The sequence below is a fragment of the Sinocyclocheilus grahami genome, unplaced genomic scaffold (genome assembly GCF_001515645.1).
Source record: "Sinocyclocheilus grahami isolate Dianchi unplaced genomic scaffold, SAMN03320097.WGS_v1.1 scaffold281.1, whole genome shotgun sequence".
Taxonomy (NCBI): domain Eukaryota; kingdom Metazoa; phylum Chordata; class Actinopteri; order Cypriniformes; family Cyprinidae; genus Sinocyclocheilus; species Sinocyclocheilus grahami.
In genome coordinates, this window is record NW_015505460.1 from 500,705 (window position 1) to 518,797 (window position 18,093).

The 18,093-nt window shown below is 37.8% G+C and overlaps 1 protein-coding gene across 3 annotated transcripts in view; it reads right to left on the bottom strand.

Moving 5' to 3' along the window:
- The window catches only part of tbl1xr1a (TBL1X/Y related 1a), a 92,711-nt gene extending 84,123 nt beyond the window's left edge, over nucleotides 1–8,588 (bottom strand). For all 3 annotated transcript variants that reach the window (XM_016292124.1, XM_016292122.1, XM_016292121.1), the window contains exon 1: nucleotides 8,250–8,588. The gene's annotated coding sequence lies outside the window, so the exon portion shown is untranslated. The remainder of the gene's footprint in view (nucleotides 1–8,249) is intronic.
- Between the last annotated feature and the right edge of the window lie 9,505 nt (nucleotides 8,589–18,093).

Consider the following 18,093-nt stretch of genomic DNA (forward strand, 5'->3'; position numbering starts at 1 on the left):
GAACCGGAGCTGATCGCGGCCGCTCTAGTCAGTGCTTGTGTTTATAGCCTGCCAGCCAGCCGCGGCACATTTCTGAAGCGGCTCTCCGCTGCTTGGCTAAAAATAGTCTTTTGTGAGTTGTCACAGCGTGGAGGACGGAACAAAACCATGTCGGAGCCGTAAAGGGATAACGGTAACATAATACGCTGATCGTGGGCTACTTTTAAATGAACATTTAACGTTATTTATAAAACAAAATATCTTCTTTGGCCATATTAGCCTATTCAATAGCATTAACACAGGCTTTACTCCTTTCGAACTTTATCTGGAATGTCACCGTTACTGTCACACACACGAAATCGTCTGCCTCATGAAAAAAATTTATAAAAAAAAAATGTAGTTAATATTTGCATCATTTATGATTTATTTTATCCACCCGTGGCCAACCCACAAATAATCAGAACGCATTTTTTATTACCCGACCCGCGGATTATCCGCAGCACCCGTGGACATAGGAAAAGCAAAATATGTTTGCTGTGTAAATCAGACGAACTTACTGAAAATGCAAATTCATTCTCTGCCAGCAGGAGGTGCTTTAATGCGTGAGAAACAGGTTTCCCCAGTAACGGCTGTACACAAACAAGCTGAGCTCACAAACGCTGCTTTATCAGGCATATAACATGCAAGATGAAATGAAAATGACATCGAAAATTTTCTAAAGATAGTCTTCCTTCAGAAATACAGTGATATAAAAACACCCGTGCCTCGTTTTGATTTTTAAACGTGTAGTACTTGCTCATGTTTATTCAACGAAGCCTTTTGGAAAATCCGTCAGTTTTGATATTGTGGCGTGCACCACAAATAAATAAATGTATGGGAAACACATCCCACAGCACAACCACCTGAGCCAACTTCAGTCTACTCATCACCTTAACTTTAACTGCGTTTGTAGTCGGGGCCATAGTCAGACTGATAAACAAACACAGACCAGAGGTTAACTTCGGGCCAGGCACGTGCGCCCGATGAAATTGTCTATATAAAGCTTGAAGCATCAGAATCGGCATTGGTATCGGCTGATCACCATGACAAGAAATTGGTACTCCGTATCCGCTGCAAAAATCCTGATCGGAGCATCCCTAATGGTTACCTCCAAAGAAATACGTGCAGCCATCATCGATTTGCATCAAAATGGCCTCACATGCAAGGAAATTGCTACAAAGAATATGGCACCTGAAAGGACCATTTAGAATATTGTGCCTGAAAGAACCATTTACCGGATCATCAAGAACTTCAAGGAGAGAGGTTCAACTGTAGTGAAGAAGTCTGTAGTGAAGAAGAAGGACGTCCCAGAGTGTCCAGCAAGCGCTAGGACCGTCTCCTCCTGAGGATTCAGCTACGGATTTGTCACCAGCAGTGCAGAGCTTGCTCAGGAATGGCAGTAGGTTGGTGTGAGAGCAAAGGTTTCCGTGACCTCTCGTGAGATCTCGGCAAAAAGTCTCATGGTTTATTTCCAGAACATGATGCATGATGGGATACACTAAGTCAACCCTCTACATTGCGAGTAAATCACTCGCATATGCGACTAAATCTTCACTCTGGGCGACTAAATGATGTATAATATTAGCCAATGGCTAATAAATTCTTAGATTTTACTCGCCAGTGTGTGAGTTGGAGGCTGAGTATAAGTTTATCTGTGATCCATGTAAAAGATATTCTTTGTTGTATTTTCCTGTCAAAATAACGGAGTTCCTTTGAAATTCTTCAGCTTTTAAGAAATGCCGGGTTTTTCGGTAGTGGGCGGAACTAATGCGCAAACGACAATCTCATTGGCTGGTGCTCACCTATTATCATCCTTGTTTAGATTTCAGCAAATCAGTTCGAGCAAACGCACACAACCCGATTAATATTCATGAATCCAGAAGCTTGTTAATCCTTGGTGCTCTTTATATTGTTCGTATTAGTAGAATTCGTATAATAATATCTTATCAGTATTATTGTTAATTTTTTTTTCAATTTTTTACAGGAACACTGAATGACCAAAAAAAGCACCAGCACCAGTCCTAAGTTTATGGTTATATATATATATATATATGTGTGTGTGTGTGTGTGTGTGTGTGTGTGTGTGTGTGTGTGTGTGTGTGTGTGTGTGTGTGTGTGTAAAATGGCACAGCTATATATACACAGTATAGTATTTCAGTCTGGCGAGTAAACAAAAAAATTTACTAGCCAATGGCGATTCAATTGCCAAGGTGTCCGTAGAGAGTTGTCTTCCAACGATCCATGAGCAATTTGGTGATGATCCGTGCATTTTCCAGCATGATGGAGTTACCATCATGTCACAAAGCAAGAGTGATAAAGAAGTGGCTCGAAGATCATTACATTGAAAGTTTGGATCTGTGGCAAGGCAACTCCCCGGATCTCAATCCCATAGAGAAACTGTGGTCAGTCCTCAAAAGGTGAGTGGACAAGCAGAAGCCCACAAATTGTGATCAACTCCGAGAACTAATAAGGCAAGAATGGATCACCATCAGTCAGGATTTGGCCCAGAAGCTAATATCCAGCATGCCAGAGCGAATTGCAGAGGTTATGAAGAACAAGGGTCAACACTGAAAAATATTGACTCATCATATTTTTTTTTGCCAAAAAAAGCCTTTAAAACTTCTGATACGCTTATTCATTGTTTTTCAGTATACCATAAAAACATGTGGAAAAATAATGTACAAATACTGAAGCAGCAAACTTTGCAAAATACAAAATTTATGTCACTGCCAAAACTTTTGGCCATGACTGTAGGCTACGTACTTATATTCTCACTAAAACTTTCTTAACAGTTCCATTGACAATTATATTTAGTAAAAGAAATGCAGTTAAGCTGCCAAATTGGTTGATTTCAATAATAAATTGCAAACGCAAATTTAATTTGGTTTAGAAATAATTTTGAAATTGATTTACTAAAATAGACACACTTAACTGACTCATGAAAACAAACTGAACAAACCAACACTAACATCAGCTCATAAAACACAAATTGGAGGCAAGGAGGGTAAGGACACTTAATGAACAAACAAAAAAATATATTTAATTTTGCACAGGACGCGATTCACAAATAAATGCCAGGCAAAGTTGTGGTTGTGACAAATATATATTTGTGAATGTTTTTTATTTGCAAATCTCATTTTATTTATTTGTGAATTTAATTCATGTTTGTGAAACTTTAAGATTTATTTGTGGATCTCATTCTATTTATTTGTGGATCATAATCTATTTATTTGGAATTAAGCAACAATTCTATCTCCATATTAGAGCACTTGGTACCGCTGCAGATTTACACGTTGAACTTGACCTTCAGGTCACACAACAAAAGCATGCGACCGCGTGGGTGGGGGGAGGGGCGCTACAGGAGTTTCATTAGTCTGTCAGAGAGCAGGAAGAGACAAATGAACAGCTAAAGCACAGGTCAGAAATCCACCCATCCCCCAAACACCACCACAGCTGAGCACATGAACAACCAGTCTGCAAGTTTAAGCTCTCGCTCATGTATATAACCTTTAATCTGGAAAATAAAACCAACATGATGTGATATATGACTGCCCAATGGACCTGTCTGAAGAATAGTAAACACACGGTAAAATATTTGCATAATGCCCTGAAACGCTTTATTGGGTCATGCTTAATAAACATCCTAAAAAGGTACCACGCTGCGCAAATGAGGAGTAATAAGGAGGCAGATCATTCTACTGCCAATTTATGATGAAACGATCTAAAAAACAGAGATGTTATGAGAAAACCAGTACCCGCTGTTACTCGTTGGCAAAGAAAATGGGAAGTAGCTTTCTGAAATTTTACTACCACTTACGGTCATATCTGTGTTTCACAGAACACGAGTCAACATAGACAAAAGGTAAAAAGCATAATGAGAGGTCAGACAACATAATGAGACAAGATTCACATTCTAGTTCAGTAAAACAATGCCTCAAAGTCTGCGTCTGCTTTACTGCCTCATATTTATGCTGGTTCATAAATGAGTCATCATTTTAGAGTTCCTAAATAGTTTACTGATATTTATGATTTCTTCATGGTAAGTTGCTCGATTTCAGTGCCACCAGGTGTGTAAACACTGACTGTGTCCAAACAGGTTTCCCATACTTTAACCCTAGGCCTATATTTTATTGGTCATACACACTGATAGTCCCGACCAAAACTTTCCTTTTCCTAATTCTATCTCTTGTACAGCAAATATTATTATTATTATGCAATTTGGCCTGTCAAAGACTTTCACTATATATTTAATACACAGCCATATTTGTCATTTATTCAATTTATACTTCAGGTCATATCTCTCTTCAACCTGAATTTTGTCCCCCACACTGTGCTGTGCTATTTTTCATGCTTTCACAACACTGCAAAACTATGTATAACAGCACAACTGAACTTGCTGTAACTGATATCTAGATTTAGTCAGCTAGCAGTTTCTGGGAATCATTCACAGAGGGAAGCTGACCAAGGTGAAGTCAAATCACACCAGGGACCGTCCTGCTCGTCTAAAGCGGGATGCCTCTTCCTCTTTTTTTTTTACTTATACTATTTTTAACATTTGTGAGACATGATGCAAGAGCACGACACCCATTTGAATGTGTGGATGTAACAACAGCACTTTAAAGGGGATGAATGTTAAAACACTTTTTAGTAAACCATTGTGTTTTTAAAACCTATATTTTAATCTATATTTAGCAAAGTGGAAAGAATTTTGTAAGTATTAGCTAGCTTTTTTTTCCCTGAAAATTTAATGTATGACATTACAGACAAAACAGCCTTTTTTACTGAAACGTTTTGGTGGTTTCACTAAAATTCCCCCAACTACAAAAAACTATCCACTACCAAAAGACAACTCTACTGTAAATAGGTGGTCAAATTTCCTGTACGCATGTAATACACGTATGACCTACTAATTTGTTTACTATTCCAAAAATTGTTTGGGTTCTACAGTATCGACCTTAATTTTAATGTAAAAACATGCCATTTTTAACCTGAATGTGCAAGGCTTCCGGTATCACTCGCTTCCAGTTATTTTAGCTGTACAAAATCAGTCGATTATGTTACTAGATGCAAACTGGCATTTGGTATAATATTATTTTAATTTTTCGTAACCATAAAGGTGCTGATTTGTAGCGCAAATAGTTTTACAGTTCACTGCACTTGGTTATTCTTCCAGGTATTTACCTAAAGAAGCTAATGAATCAGAAGTCTTGCATATTGACCGAAAATATCGTACTTCTATGTTAAAAAATAAGGTGGATAAACTGATACAGTAGTGTGCAGTTACAGTACAGAGTTACTTCAAACACAGCAAGTGATTGACGGATCTGATAGCAGGCCACCAACCATATAGCCTAATTCACCAATCATTCAAGAAACTGACCAGAGAGTCATTTTAACTCGACTTGAACTCGATTTCATGTTAACTAACCAAACGGGCAACACTTTGGCGTGCCGCAGAACAAAAGCAAAGAGATAAACAATGCCAAAATGAGTTTGTTTACTAGTTGCCCTCCGCTGTGTACGTAAAAAGGTTTACTTTCTTAAATTGTATTATTGCTGCTTTACGTGGACGCATTAAAAATCCACTTTACACATTACATGTATCGAACTGCGCAAAGTTACAGCAACAGTGTTCCTCAATGACCTTGCAGAAAATAACACAGGCCTTGTTCAAGAAAGCATAGACCAAGGCAGGCATTTTCAAGCTCACACCACCATCTGCCCATCTCCTCTCAACCTTGAGGCTCAACAAAAACAGGGTCAACGACACCGCATCGCAACAGAGCACAGACTCAAACGTCACATTTCAACACGTCGACTGGCCCACTGCGATTCTGCTCGATGAAGGAAAGGGGGGCGGAGAAGGGAAGAGCGCAATAGATACGATCTGTCTGTCCCATTCCCCACATCTTGCTTCAATCCACTCTCAGGCACTAGTTACATAACCGTGCCACTCTTCCAGAGAGATGCAGATTTCAAACAAAGGCTGAGAGACTCAAATCATCTACTTGTAGAATCCAAGACAGACTGTATTTATAATTAAAATAGCTTTGTTTGTATTTTTACGGCGTATTATTATAGGCCTAATTTTGGAGGGGGGCTATGTAAAAATTAGCTCGGTTAACTTAACCCCAATAGTAAATGACTTTAAAGGGTTAGTTCACCCAAAAATGAAAATTAGGCTGCGTTTTACTCACCCCCGAGGCATCCTAGGTGTATATGACTTTCTTCTTTCAGACGAATCCAGTCGGAGTTATATTAAAAATGGTCTTTGATCTTTCAAGCTGTTTAATGCCACTCAGCGGGTGTTGCATTGCTTCAGTCCAAAAGAACTTAAATAAAAATCGCCCATCCATAAAAAAAAAAGTGTCTCACACGGCTCTGGGGGGTGAACAAAGGCCTTCTGTAGCGAATCGATGCATTTTTGTAAGAAAGATATCCATATTCAAAACGTAATAATCACTTTAATGTAGCTTGCGCCAACAGTTGTACACAGAAGCAGTTCCGGGAGCATGACGTATGAGGTCAGCGTTGCGCATGCGCCGGTGAGTCTCGTGAAAACCAACGTACTTCCTTTTACAGGATTAAAAGGAAGCCAAGTTTTCTTTTCTTTAGCAAAGGAAAGCCAGTCTCCTCTTGGCTTATATCGAAATCCTCCGACATTCTTCTTTACAAATCCTCGTTTTGTACTTCTAATTCTTGACCGTTGTTTTGTTTTGATCTCTCCCCTGCATTTCTGCGTGCGTCACTTCTGAGCGGCGCATGCGCAAAGCCGACCTCATACGTCATGCTCCCGGAGCTGCTTCTGTTTACAACAGTGAGTGCAAGCTAGATTCAAGTTATTATTAAGTTTTGAATAAGAATATTTTTCTTACAAAAACGCATCGATTCGCTACTGAAGGCCTTGTTCACCCCCCGGAGCCGTGTGAGACACTTTTTTTTTTTTATGGACGGGCTATTTTTATTTAAGTTCTTTTGGACTGAAGCAATGCAACACCCACTGAGTGGCATTAAACAGCTTGAAAGATCAAAGACCATTTTTAATATAACTCCGACTGGATTCGTCTGAAAGAAGAAAGTCATATACACCTAGGATGCCTCGGGAGGGAGTAAAACACAGGCTAATTTTCATTTTTGGGTGAACTAACCCTTTAAGGATTGTGATCTAAATAGGTTACATGTGAGCCATTACAATGGGAGTTTCCCAACACACATGGCCTTCAAATTACGCACACACATACACACACAGTACAGAGCTCCCCACCCCCACAGTAGACTAAACACTATGATCCAAATATCTCACACGCATTCATCTTATATAGTCCAACATTTTACACTAAAAATACAACAGCACTCTCTGAGTGGCTGTAAAATATAAAATAAGCCACAAGTAGTAGTAGTTTGAGTTGGTGTCAAATGTAATCATATGCATTGCATGATCTGACAAAGACAGTGTATATAATCAGTGTGCATACTAAGAAATATCACTCTACCTGTAAATAATTATAAATTCATGATCCTGTCATTCCACACACACACAAATACACAGTTTGTCCAAACACTGAATGTGAGTTGAGCTCCCCTCCCCCACTCTCATAGAGTTTAGTGCATTGCCCACAACACTGTCATGTGCTCGAGCTCATCTTCATTTACAGTCTTATTATAAACACTGATTATAATTCACAATGTTCAAATAATGTTATAATCACTTATATAAAGAACAAATGAGTGTAACGCACAAATTAACACCAGTGTTTTCAAGAGGTGCATCATTAATACAGAATAAAAGAAGAGTATTTATGTGAAAACCTCAACTTAAGTAGATTTTATGATGCATATTAGAATAAATGTTCAAATAAACTGCCTAATATTACATTATATTAAAATACCAATAATTAATATAACATTAGGTGTAAGGAAGTCAATTTAATGCATACTTGACTTAAGACAGTGTCAGGATTAGACACTAATGTCTAATGAAATTATGTTTTGCACACACCTAAACTACCAAACAATCTGAAGTAGTGCTGCATTTACGCGGGCGCACACACACACACACACACACACACACACACTGCTGCCCATCCCCCACCCAGCCAGATCCTCCATAAGAAATGCCCTTGCCAAATTATAAATCGCTATACATTGTTATTAAAAACACACAGAGGTACATTAACGCACATATGCTGCTATATTATCGATATAACGAGTAAAATGAAGAAAACACTCACTTTAATACCCGGATGAGCGCGAGGGCTGCCTTTCACTGCTTGTGTGGAATTTCCTCCTCCTCGATTATTTTGTCAAATAGTGCTCAAACAACGCGTTATAAAGCTGCTTTGAGGCGGCAGATCGTCAGATAAATTCCCAAACAAGAGTCCGGTCCCGTTCGCATCGGCGTGAAGCGGAATAAAACCCTTTAAAAATAGATTTAAGAGCGATTGAGGTACATTGTGGGACTGTTTGCTAGTGGAGAAAGAGCCAAACGGTTCAGGAGCAGCCAACGGCTTCAGACACTCAAACACTGGAGAGGTGACCTTCCAGGCGAAAATGGGGGAGGCCTGGGCGGTTGTCTCTGCAGCTTTGTTGAAACTGAAGGACGAATATCGCAATAACATGCTTGTTCGTTCCATCTCAATCGGCGTTTCACCCTAAATTGCGGCGGTGTATAATTTAAGCGGGTATTAGCCCTCCCGTAAACTACGGGACTGTTTAGGACACATAAATGGAGAGATTTGTATATTGTAAAATTACATTAGATTCTACTAAACATTATTGTGATAGGTTAAGATTTATCTTTTGGAATTTTTTATAAGGTCATAAATGTCGATTATTGTTTGCACGACAGTGCTAAATGTAATTGTTTATATATAAAATGCTTTATTATTGTCATTTGTGTTATTGGTTTTTCATATATTTTACTTAAATATTTTAACATTTTATTCCACTTTAATGTGCCATTTTGCTTGTTTTCATGTATTTGTTAGAATTATAGTTTGTAATAATAATAAGTTCCCTTAATGTAAAAAATGCACAATATGCAACAGTCGTTACTTATTTAAATGTTATGAATGAAAGTGCAAATAGGGTTGTGCCAATAGACGATAGTATCGTGTATCCACGATAGTCAGAGATATCGCCTGTGGCTGATGCATTTGACTTTAGCAAGACAATTATTAGTAGTATTTTTCAGCGTTTTTACAGTGTATTCCGTTGAGTTTATGAATGCAATAGCCAATCAGAGTTGGTCAGATGAGCCATCGCTGAAACACCAGAGTTTTGTTGTTCAGTGCGCTCGCTGACTGAATTCTGCTCTCTCGCAAATTCTCTCATCATAAACTACATGCGATGTAAGTATAAGAGATTCAGTCGTCATACAGTGTATCATAAAGTGCATAAACTCACGCTAGACTTAAGTCAGTGATGAGTTTTTTTTGATAATGTAAATATTTTTTGCTCGTTGTTGTTTGAATAACTATACCAGGATCAGTAAACAGTCCTCCATAAAATGTGCCGGCGATCCACAGCACTAAATTGAAGTATTCCCTCAGCGACCGGCACAGATCAGCTCTAGACATGACGAAGCGGATATCATCCTCTTTTAGAAAACCAAACAAAGTAGTTTCGCTTTCACAATGAAAAATACAGCAGCCTAGCGTGAGCGAAAGCCCCAGCTTAGCGTGAGCTGAAGCCGGGCAAGAGTGAGCTGAGGCGGCGGGGTCAAGAACGGCGGTCCCGGTGAAAACGGTGAAAGCCGATCCGGCGATCCACAACACTAAGTTGATGTATTTCCTCAGCGACCATCACAGATCAGCTCTAGGCCTTCTTTCTTTGCGTGAACATTTGGGCGGCGTTATGCAAATCTTCCCACATAGTGAGGTAGATAGCACCAGATTGTCCTTGCAAAGTTAGAACTGCCCAACTTTATAGAAACAGCCTTTGTGCCACAGACGCTTTAGGCTACTGGTTCAGGAAACAGTCCTCATCCATCCTCCATAAAATGTGCTGCACACATCTGAATATTTGGATTGAACTGTTCTGGAACAGTGTTGTAAATACAACTTAACCACTGATTTCTAGTCGTGTCCTCTTTTGGAAGGCCAAACAAAGTAGTTTCGCTTTCACAACGAAACACACAGCGACTCCACAACATGGCAGCGGCGGCAACAGCGAGAATAAAAGTTACGCCTTCTTTCTTTGCGTGAACATTTGGGCGGCGTTATGCAAATTTTCCCACATCGTGATGTAGACATGTGGGGGCGTGTTAGAACGAGCCGTTTTAGGTAGGTGTGGCTGACTCTTAACTTTTATAAAGAATATCTCTTTGGATTTGAGACTTTAGTCTTTGCAACTTTACAGATCTTCTTTATGCACCAAGAGCTTGTAACACTCCAAAGAGAAAGGAAAAATTTAAATCGCATCATATGACCTCTTTAAAACAAAAGAACGTGCTGCGAATGAGATAGCATACACTGTGCACATAATTTTGAAAATTATGGTTCATTATCATAGAAACAAAACACTAACAAAGATAAGATTACAAGAGCCATTCTCTAGTAGTTCTCAAGCACACTGACCACCTCTGTTGGCTTTAAAAGGCAATTAGCTTTTAATGAAACTAATGAAACCATAATTCAGTGGTGTTAAACCGGTTTTGTTTCAGGATCCAGATTTTACAGTGGACAAATGGTGATTCAGCACAGTACCAAACTGATTTATTGCACGTAAGTAAACAAAAATGTCTAAGTAATATTATTATACTATGAACTGCATGAGATCTAACAATATCTCAAATTAAATTCTGAAATTTAAAATGTAAAACATTTACTTTCTAAAGGTTGAATTTTGGTTTCATGCTCTCTGCAACTGATAATTCACCACACAAAACACATTGTGGTTATTACAAACAATGTTTATTCCCATTGAAAACCCATCTTTACTTTGGTCGTATTTTACTTAGTTTAAGTAGTTTTGTTCATGGTTTTCAAAGATGCTACACAGGCTATCTTTCTCATTTTGATGGCTTTATATCAAATAAGATAAATCTGTGCCAAAATAGTTTAATGCCATCAACAACAAAATATATGGCAAGCACTACATTTTATTATTCACATTTTGCATCTGCGGATATATGAGAACACACCTCAGAAGTTGAGAATGTGTAGATTACGTTAATAAAATATTAATTTATAATCACTATTACATACAAAAAAATGACCTAAATATTCAGATATCGCAATTAATTCCTGAGCAAATGATCAATATAAAAAATTATCTATAAATCGATTTTTTTTTCTATCAACCATACAATTTCATACTTAATGTATGTATTCCCTATAATAGTTATTTTCAGTGTTTTAGCACATGCTGTTACTGCAATAGTCACCGCAGTCAACCCCCCCCCCCCCCAAAAATGGCAGTAACACAAATAAAGCGTCATAAAAAAAGAAAAAGAAAAAATCCACTCAAACGCTCACATGTCCTATTTCCGAGATATATCGCATTAATATTACAGTAAGAATTACACCCCCATCAGCCATAAGATCCTCATAATGGCTGGTGTGTGTAATATTTTACAGAGCACCATTATTTCTCTGTGTGTGTGTGTGTGGTGTGGTGGGGGATGGGCACAAATGTAAAATCTTCCCCACCCCTTCCCTCCTGTTATTTATACTGTCTAAAGCAGGCCTGCGGTTTTGGCAGACACTGAAAAGTATTTCCTGTTGAAAAACCCTGTGTAATTCTCCACTTTTCAAATCCAGATTTCGCCCCTCTACCCCCCTACTTTCTTTAAGATCGCCCTCTGAATTCAAACAGTGCATATTCTTGAAGTCAGAATGTACTTCCGTCATTGAAAACGCAATCAGATCCCCTGTCGACGGCGATGAAAACCCCTCCTTGCCGTCCTAATTGAGTTTACATCAGAAAAACGGGGTGAGAGCATTGTAAACTAGAGCAATGCAGCACAGCTACAGTTAGAGATGATGTCTGGGGCTGTGAGACTCTGCAGAATCCCACCCATCCCCCACACTGGCTTGTCAACTCATTTTTGCCTGGCTGGGCATTGCCTGCAATAGATTCCACCCCACCCCCTCTCCTTTGCTCAGTCATTCAGACTTGGAAAGTCAATAACAAGCTGACATCATCATTGGTTTGTATATTACTCTGGTGCTCTCAGACCAGCAATCTACTAAAAGCAGATCACCTTTGTTTAAGGAACAGGTACGGAGGGAGAGAGGGGAGAGGGGGGGGGGAAGCAGAAACAGGAAAAGCGTGAAGCTTTTGTTTCAGTGAGCTGTCTGTGGACTTACTTCCTGACCTTCACATTTTACATGTGGTATCATTTTGACTGGTCCAATAATCCTGTGGCGGGTGCACTGCCTCAGGGTGCAAGATCAGTTACTTTATAGCGACCATAATTTGCAGATAAAAACGTCAGTAGGTTTTTGCAACCCCCATGTGACATGCAGCTTAGTTATGGCAAATGCATGCGATTGTAACACAGACCATGAAGTTTCACAAAAGTGCCATTGCATCACTTTGAAATACGATGGGACTTTGTGAATAAAGGAACTGTGTGCATCAATAAACCATGTTTTTATGATATATTGCTGGGTTGAACTAGCGTTATCATGGCCACAGGAAATATGTCGTCATAACAGAGCAAGATTATCACTGACCTACTTTTATGATCGTGGACAGAACTGAACTGGCTAGCTTGTTTATGTAATGCTGTTACCTAAATGCAAAGACTGCTGGGATGAACAAAGGCTAGACTTCTGATTAGTGAATTATTTAGCCTTGACAACTTTTTTTTACATTTGTTTTTCACTGCCTGTAACCGCAGACAGGATGGGGGAGGGGAGTGTAAGTATATTTTGCTGCGAGACATGTTAATGAAACAGCAGACTTCTCGTTTATGTTTTATGGCCTCTACTGTACAGTAGTACTGAAGGCTTCAGATAAAACATAATGTTGAATTAATTTGAATATTCTTTTTTATTGAACTGAGTATATGATTTTAATACACAGCAGTTAGTTCCGGTTCTCAAATTTGATTGGCAGAGCAAATAGTATATGGACGGCCATATTTGTTACATGTACATGCTACTATATGTAAAGTGAACAGAACTAGGCAGATAGGTGACCATTTCGGAGGAGATTTTGATTCTTGAAAGGCACCATGGGAAAGGAGCGCTGTTTGGAGGGTAATACAAATAGGTCATGGAGAGTACATGCGGAAAACATTTTGTTTATGATTATGTGATCCTGGGTGGTAGGTTCTTGTGATTCATCTTGAAACCTGATGTAATATACCGTATTGACCCGAATATAAGACGATGTTTTCTTCTTGGAGATACATCTGAAAAAACGCGGTCGTCTTATATTCAGGCCCTAGACTTTGACATGTCAATAATACACCCACAACAATAGGTGGCGACAAATACGCATAAAGCGAGTGTGCCATGAAATACGTAATGTAATGCGTGTTGTAAAGATCGCGAGTAAAAACAAAAGAAAAGAGTCGTGACTGTCACGTTAGCCTGATGGGACCAAACTCCCTTTGGGATTTTAAAACGTAAGACAGTACCCAGATTTGAAGACTACAGTAAGATTGAACTTCTACTGTTAATAAGATTTTGGTAGGCTACTATTAGATGGATAGCCTAAATGTCCTAATTCAGATGGGCTACCTGTGTTTTTTTTTTATGGTGTATCAAAAAGTGTATATTTTTTAAATGTAATTGTTGGTACATTTGACCAGTTTTTACCATACTTTCAAAACAAAAATTTAAATAGGAAAAATATGCAATATGAAAATAATTGAAGACAAAACGTGTTTTACTGAGAAAAAACAAGATTTGGTTTTTAAAAAGCCTTTTTCCAAAAGGTACATCTGGAAAAAGGGGGGTCGTCTTATAATCAGGGTCGTGTTATATTCGGGCCAATACGGTACTTGAGAAGTTGCTAGGATTTAAACCCAGCAGGAAATATTTACATACATATTTATGTACTTTCATAGTCTTATTCAGCAAGGACAAATTAAATTGTTTAAAAGTGACAGTAAAGACATGTATAATGTTACAGAGGGTTTCTAGTTCAAATAAATGCTGTTTAAAAAAACGTTCTTTTAAATAAATCACAGCTTCCACAAAAGCAGCACAATTATTTTCAACATCAATAATAAGAAATCCTGTTCTTTTGAACTTTCTATGCTGAAAAAAATGTACCATGGATTTCACAAAAATATTAAGCGCCACAACTATTTTCACTGTTAATAATAAGAAGAAATGTATCTTCAGCAGCAAATCAGCATATTAGAATGATTTCTGAAGGATCGTGTGACACTGAAGACTGAAGTAATGATGCTGGAAATTCAGTTTTGCCATCACAGAAATAAGTTACAGTTTAAAATATATTAAAACAGAGAACAGTTGTTTTAGATTCAAATATTTCTCAATATTACTGTTTTTACGGCATTTTTCCATCAAATAAATACAGCTTTGGCGAGCATAAGAGACTTCTTTAAAAAAAACAAAAAAACATTAAAAATGTAATTTAAAACATTTGAAAGGTAGCGTGTATCACAATTGACCCTTCGCGAAAACCTGCCCTCCTTAGTTACAGTTGCTATGTCCGACAAGCCATGCCTCTCTCACACTACACATCATGTTCTCACGCAGTAAAATATACATCGCGGAGCAAAGAGGAAACTGACAACACGCCGACAGACAAGATAGAGCAGGTTACTTCTGGTGCGAAACAAAGTCTTAGTTTTACAATGTTGTCTTTTTTTAAGAAATTCAAATAAGAAATAGCATTTTGTGGCTCTTTAATGTGTCGTGACAGATCGCTGTAACGACTTAGTTCAAGCGGCACGTGAACCGATCGTCTTTTCATATTTACTTAAAGCACGAAATAAACATGAATGAACATCATAACATTTTTGATTTTAACCGCGGAAAGACATCAGTACACACAATTTTTCAAGTTTAAGTCCACTGAAATGAATCTACTCTCCTGTCTGATTTGTTTGTCGTGCAGATTCTGCGTTATGATTGGTCAGATCAACTGTCAATCAAGCTATTTGCGAATGGTCAATTGTGACTTTTTATCTCATAACGTGGCTAGCTAATTTATTATTTAAAAAGTTGTTTCATGGTTACCTGTTTAAAATTTTATTCTGTTGTGGACGTATACCACACAAAGAGGCTTTTGTTTATAGAAGACGAGAAAAAGAGGCAATATTTTACGCAAGAGATTGCTACATCAATATGAACAGCTCCTTTATTAGCTTTCAGATTCAAAATAAAGTACTATTTTGACACATATGTGCACATATGGAACACTAATGCCCTGCACTCTTCAGAGTGCTCACTTTAAGTGTTTTTTCAAATACGTTCCATCCATACTGTATTCCTTACATTACATTTGGATGTACAGTATTTGATTACAACAGACCTATTGACTATCAGGAACAACTCCCACCCCCTCCATGACGTTTGTTGGAATGAAGAGCACGTTTAGCAGTAGGCTGATCTAACCAAGTTGCAACAGGGAGCCCTACAGAAGGTCATTTGTGCCCACTGCTGTAACATTTTACAACACATCTACTATGTGCATGAGCAGAGGAGTCTTTGTGAAAGATGTTTTGTGGAAGTCGGCCTGAATCCAAGTCTGGATTTGTGAATACACAACTGTTTTCTTTGTGTACTGTGTTTACAGTACACACATCAATCTATCTATCTATCGATCGATCGATCGATCTATCGATCTATCTATCTATTTAGGGCAGATGTTTTGTTATTATGCAAGCTATTCCATCAAATTCATAAAGGTATATTTTTATACTATTTATCTAGGTGACTTGCTTATATATTATACAACTGAAAACAAAGAAGAAAGGGTTGAATCTGTTCTATCTATCTATCGATCGATCTATCGATCTATCTATCTATCTATTTAGGGCAGATGTTTTGTTATTATGCAAGCTATTCCATCAAATTCATAAAGGTATATTTTTATACTATTTATCTAGGTGACTTGCTTATATATTATACAACTGAAAATAAAGAGGAAAGGGTTGAATCTGTGGCTCCTGAGAATAGCAAATCTGTTCCTTGAAAAAACTGCAGCTGCATTTTTCAAACAAAAACACATTGAAATCCTTCCAATATGAGCAGCCTATTTACCCTGGCAACATGAATAGTTCACCTGTAGTCTCCTGTGTTCTTTAACATCACCAGTTCAGCTGAGCCAATCCACCTTTATGCCAGCCGAATCTTTAAAACGGAGTCTCTTCTCGAGCATTGGGAATGCTCGGTTCCAGATGCTATTGCCTGTACACAAGCCGAGGGCTGACACAGCCCCTGGAATGTGATTTAACACGGCTTATTTCAGCCGGCCCAGTGTAGACACACATGGTCAACAGAATTCCAATCAATTAGGCACAGTGGGGCTCAACATTCCAGTCTTTTGGGGTTGTTTTCTCACTCCAGCAGCTAGTAAGGGAGTCTTCTCCTCTCAACCCTGCCAGAGCCAGAGACACCAATACATCAAGAGGCCCCAGTCTCAGGAACACCTGTTTAAGGCTATTTTTAATCCTGTGAAAACCAGACCTTTTATTTCTTTTTTTGTGTGTGTGAGGTTGAAATGCTGTGACGCTTTCCTGCCTTCTTTGATCTAATTGCTAATTGCTCTTCAAAGCTCACCTCAAAGTCCGTCATACCGGACTGGGCTGATCTGGACAAGGCGGTGTGATGCTGGCCATTGAAAAGCATGAGAAATGGCTGTGAAATGAAAAAAGGCATTGCATGCATTTGTAGATGAAAAAAGAAAGAAAGCTCTCTTTCATTATATTTTTTTCTTGTTTCTCTCACTTCATCATTTAAAATACTTTGGTAACACTTTAAAAAAAGCTTCCTTTTTTCTTTCTTTTTATTTAATTCAGCAAGGATTAATTAAATTGTTCAAAAGTGAGAGTAAATATCCTGAAAGAAATGTATCATGGTTCCACAAAAATATTAAGAAGCACAACTGGTTTTAACACTTCTATTAATAAGACATTTTTCTTGAGCAGCAAATCAGCATATCAGAATGATTTGTGAAGGACCATGAGACACTGAAAACTGGAGTAATGATGCTGAAAATTCAGCTTCGCATTAATTACATTTTAAAATATATTAAAATAGAAAACTGTTAGTTTAAATTGTAATGATATTTCGTAATATTACTCTTTTTATCGTATTCTTGATCAAATAAAATCAGGCTTGATAAGAGACTTCTCTCAAAATCATTAAAAAACCTGTTAACATTAATTTAGGTTAATGCTAACATATAAAGATTGTTTATTGTTAATTCATGTTGTACATAATCAGTGTTGGGGAAAGTTGCTTTTAAAAGAAATGCATTACACTATTGTGTTACTCCCTAAAAAACAAATTATGTTACTTTGTTACTTTTTATGGAAAGTAATGCATTACGTTAATTTTGAGTTGCTTTTTAAAACTGGGCAGGGCTTGATTGTTTGTTTTTAATATAATAAAGTTCTTCTTTTACAAATGTAAAAGCCCTCGCGTAACTCGTGTTACTTGTAATGCATTACAACACTGTACATAATACATTAATGCCAATTTATGATTGATTGTAAATGTATAATCTGAAATGTTATTTCATATTATTGTATATCAATATTAATATTAACTTTGATTGATAAATGCAGTAAAAGCATTGTTAAAGTTAGCTAATGATACATTGCATTAGCTGATTTTAATAAATTGAACCGTATTGCTAGTGTTACTTTTAACTTTAGACAATTAGACAAGCAATGTGTTCATTCCAAACTGCTGAATGATTTCCATACTAATGGTACTCATCAAGAATGAGGAAGTCGTTATGCATAATGTACAGTGAAGAACAAACTATTGAATCACTAGGTCACAGTAGCCAATCAATAGTTGGAGTCCTCTCATCTAGAGGAATTTTGCCCAGCTCCTTCATTACACCCACATGTGTCTTCACATTATGCAGTGAAAATGTTGCATACTAATTGGAGAGTATAGGAAATGACAATAT